General features: G+C 45.4%; 1 pseudogene; it reads right to left on the bottom strand.

Moving 5' to 3' along the window:
* Window positions 1-4,521: 4,521 nt before the first annotated feature.
* Window positions 4,522-4,639, bottom strand: LOC124561092 (annotated as a pseudogene).
* Window positions 4,640-4,916: the final 277 nt, after the last annotated feature.

Raw genomic sequence — 4,916 nt, 5'->3', positions numbered from 1 at the left:
CCAACGAAAAACGCCCTTGTATTAATGATTACCACACAGATTCACGTACCATGTCCTTGGCATTTTCTTGCCTATCGTAATACAAAACGAGCTGACCTAATTGAACTGTTTCGATGTCCTCTGTCAGTCCCACCTGATGCGGATCCCACACCACACAGAAATTTATTGTTTCATAATGTGTTTTACTGTGCTTTCCTTGCAGTAAACAATCATATTTTTCTCTTTTCAGTAAACGGACGGACAAGCGTGGTGTAGTCAGTCTCTTTAGTAGGCCTGTTGCATTTTCTAAGTGTTCTACCAATAAATCTCAGTCTTTGGTTTGCTTTACCCAGAACATTAGCTATGTGATCATTTCAATTAGAGTTATTCGTAATTGTAATCCCTAAGTATTTAGTTGAATTTACAGTATTTAGATTTGTGTGATTTAGCGTGTAACGGAAACTTAGCAGATTTCTTTTAGTACTCATGTGGATGACTTGACACTTTTCACTTCCCGCACCAAAGGTTGAGAGTCGCTGGATTAAGGAGAATCTAATCGAGTTAATGAGTCGGATTTATGATTCTCAGAAAAAAATGGCAGTGATACTTCGTACCATATTAAAAGTTCGTCTCGGGGCAGAATCTGAATCAGGGACATCGCGTTTCGTGAGTAATGTTCTTATCGACTGAGCTATCGTCTTCTTGTTTCCCAGGCGCGACTCATGACATACCTTCACTTCTTTACTTTCGCTAGCACCTCTCTCCTACTTTGTATTCTGTAATCGGATCATTAATTGTAAGTCAGTGTCCAAGTAACGAAGAAGGATAAAGTAAATTTTGTCTGCCAGAAAGATTCTGACGATTGCTGAGGGTGTTTCCTCCTGAATCTCCATATGTTGCATGTATACTAGATCGAACTATTGTTTTCTCGTATCTCAGGGAATAAACTAAACTCACTGTGTCCGATTGTAGCACGTACTTTACACCATGAAACTTCCGTGCGTCGCTTGTTTTAGTTTCGGCCACGCTGCCAGTAGGTGGCTGCATCAGCTTGAAGAGAGCTGTTTGTCGCAATATCAGCGCGTCTTCTAGAAATAAAGTTAATTTCTGTTTACTTTTAGTAATTTTGGACTAGAATGTGTTTACAGTACGCTGTAACACGCCAATATATTCTCCTCTACCGAATAAGTGAGTGTTTATTTCATCACAGCAATAGGGCCTACAGCGATATATTTCTTTTCGGTGTAGCACTGAACTCCATTCTACAACGGTTTACACTTTCACAATTCTGAAACTGTTTTTAAAATTTTTTAGGTGTTTGACATTTGATGTTACACATATTTCAATTATTTTCTAACATATACAGTATTCTGTCATGTCCTAGAATTTTGGTTAATCACATCAGATTTTTAAATCAGCATTTTAGTCTTATTTTATCCCATAAAATTGCGTTAACCACCAGTATAAACTTTAAACTCAGATTAAGGAGACTAATTTATCATGTGTAAGTAGGAAAACAATAATCTGCCAAATACCACGTAATCTTTCTACGTTTTCTGGATAAAAAATACTCAAGAATAGACTTGCAATCCTAATAACGAAAGATTAATATTTCCTCAGAGCAATCTACTGGCCCAGAGGTATAGCTTTGGGATCAGGAAAACTGAAAACTTTCATGTACGGATTGTTGCAGTTTTTATTCTACTCGCCAGATTTTGCGCTGTGACTTCCACGTTGCCCCTAACTTACAGAAATTTGTAGCTGTAATACATTTTGAATAATGTGAAAAGTTGTGGAGGCGAGTATTTTTCCTACGTTGCAGAACTGTACTACAGCGATGGAATCTATTCAACTCAGGACACAAGATCTGGATAATATTAAGGGAAGGTTTTAATACACTCCTGGAAATGGAAAAAAGAACACATTGACACCGGTGTGTCAGACCCACCATACTTGCTCCGGACACTGCGAGAGGGCTGTACAAGCAATGATCACACGCACGGCACAGCGGACACACCAGGAACCGCGGTGTTGGCCGTCGAATGGCGCTAGCTGCGCAGCATTTGTGCACCGCCGCCGTCAGTGTCAGCCAGTTTGCCGTGGCATACGGAGCTCCATCGCAGTCTTTAACACTGGTAGCATGCCGCGACAGCGTGGACGTGAACCGTATGTGCAGTTGACGGACTTTGAGCGAGGGCGTATAGTGGGCATACGGGAGGCCGGGTGGACGTACCGCCGAATTGCTCAACACGTGGGGCGTGAGGTCTCCACAGTACATCGATGTTGTCGCCAGTGGTCGGCGGAAGGTGCACGTGCCCGTCGACCTGGGACCGGACCGCAGCGACGCACGGATGCACGCCAAGACCGTAGGATCCTACGCAGTGCCGTAGGGGACCACACCGCCACTTCCCAGCAAATTAGGGACACTGTTGCTCCTGGGGTATCGGCGAGGACCATTCGCAACCGTCTCCATGAAGCTGGGCTACGGTCCCGCACACCGTTAGGCCGTCTTCCGCTCACGCCCCAACATCGTGCAGCCCGCCTCCAGTGGTGTCGCGACAGGCGTCAATGGAGGGACGAATGGAGACGTGTCGTCTTCAGCGATGAGAGTCGCTTCTGCCTTGGTGCCAATGATGGTCGTATGCGTGTTTGGCGCCGTGCAGGTGAGCGCCACAATCAGGACTGCATACGACCGATGCACACAGGGCCAACACCCGGCATCATGGTGTGGGGAGCGATCTGCTACACTGGCCGTACACCACTGCTGATCGTCGAGGGGACACTGAATAGTGCACGGTACATCCAAACCGTCATCGAACCCATCGTTCTACCATTCCTAGACCGGAAAGGGAACTTGCTGTTCCAACAGGACAATGCACGTCCGCATGTATCCCGTGCCACCCAACGTGCTCTAGAAGGTGTAAGTCAACTACCCTGGCCAGCAAGATCTCCGGATCTGTCCCCCATTGAGCATGTTTGGGACTGGATGAAGCGTCGTCTCACGCGGTCTGCACGTCCAGCACGAACGCTGGTCCAACTGAGGCGCCAGGTGGAAATGGCATGGCAAGCCGTTCCACAGGACTACATCCAGCATCTCTACGATCGTCTCCATGGGAGAATAGCAGCCTGCATTGCTGCGAAAGGTGGATATACACTGTACTAGTGCCGAAATTGTGCATGCTCTGTTGCCTGTGTCTATGTGCCTGTGGTTCTGTCAGTGTGATCATGTGATGTATCTGACCCCAGGAATGTGTCAATAAAGTTTCCCCTTCCTGGGACAATGAATTCACGGTGTTCTTATTTCAATTTCCAGGAGTGTAGAACTCTATCATAATATAGAGTCAGTATGGCAACTGTATCGCATATATGGCAACTGTATCGCATATATTGTCGATATAACTACTTTCGGTGAATGCACGTCTTCAGGTCTATTTCTGCGTCACCTTTCGACACAGACGGGTGCTGATAACTTCGGTGTTAAGAGCCCGTAAGCTCTAAACGCACTCGCACACACACACACACACACACACACACACACACACACACACACACACACACACACTTGCCACGTAGTACCTAGTTACTTGAAAGTGCAGTGATAAACGATGTGCCAGTTACTTACGTAGTCTCTGAAGGCAGAAAACTACTAATTTTAACCAACGTGTACGTACATGCAGCACTCTCTGTCGAAAGATAACACGACGTTGAATGTGATGATGCTCATTGGCCGACGGTAAGTTTACGCGTCACAAGTGTGAATCTTGGTTGCGCCATTACAATGCGGGAAACTGTCGGCCAAAGCGCATAGACCCAGAAAGTGGACAGCATAAGAAACTTATTACAATTTTGTTGTCGTGCGGGATCACAGCATCTAAAGATTTCATGAAGCAAAGCATGGTCCACAGTACGCTGTATTGTCATTTCTTATTTTTCGTTATTTTATTTTATGACTTTTTTTTTACCTTGAACGCGCCGTTTTCGATACCAGGTTGAGAAGTTTCCCACTTCTATCTCGCGCGTGCGTTTACGGATACTGTAATACGTTTTAGCAGAGTTGTCACTATGAATGTTCTTCAGGAAGGGACAGCAGTAATTTCTTGCGCTCGTCATTGACTGCTAGTTCTTAAAATGTAAATGTTCTACGCCCTTCTGTCCGTGATTACTAGTTGAAATTTTTTAGTGCTACTGTCACAATCTACAGAGTACGGATGTAGATGTACATTTTTTGTTCGCAATATGAATGATGTTTGTCCAATTTGAATAATATTACAGTACAACAATGGAGGCGGCTTTCTCTGTCACCACGCTGATTAAGGTTATACATCTCTTTTTCCTCACTCCGAACAGGCCTTGGAAGGCCCAGCGGTACCGACCGGCCGCCGTGTCATCCTCGGACCACAGGCGTCACTGGGTGTAGATATGGAGGGGCATGTGGTCAGCACACTGCTCTCCCGCCCGTATGTCAGTTTACGAGACCGGAGCCGCTACTTCTCAATCAAGAAGCTCCTCAGTTTGCCTCACAAGGGCTGAGTGCACCCCGCTTGCCAACAGCGCTCGGCAGACCGGATGGTCACCCACCCAAGTGCTAGCCCAGCCCGACAGCGCTTAACTTCGGTAATCCGACGGGAACTGGTGTTACCACTGCGGCAAGGCCGTTGGCAGGGTTATACATGGCTTCCTTAAATTACTCGACGCGATTGTTTGTATTTCTAGAACAACGCCATGTATTTTTGGTTTCAAATGAATCAGCGCTTCGACAATAATAATCTCAATTTAACGGAGTTTCAAACATTAACGTATGTTTCCTACTTAACATACCAGTACACATCGCACCCCGGTAAGAACAGTGACAAAACTGAAAAATAAAGTACCTGAGAAAAATAGACCCACTATTAGAGAATTAATTCTGTAAAACCTACATTGAAATGGTGTAGTAT

The sequence above is a fragment of the Schistocerca americana genome, chromosome 1, assembly GCF_021461395.2.
Source record: "Schistocerca americana isolate TAMUIC-IGC-003095 chromosome 1, iqSchAmer2.1, whole genome shotgun sequence".
Classification (NCBI taxonomy): domain Eukaryota; kingdom Metazoa; phylum Arthropoda; class Insecta; order Orthoptera; family Acrididae; genus Schistocerca; species Schistocerca americana.
The sequence above is the reverse complement of the archived record's forward strand: the minus strand, read 5'-3'. Positions and strand labels throughout refer to the sequence as shown.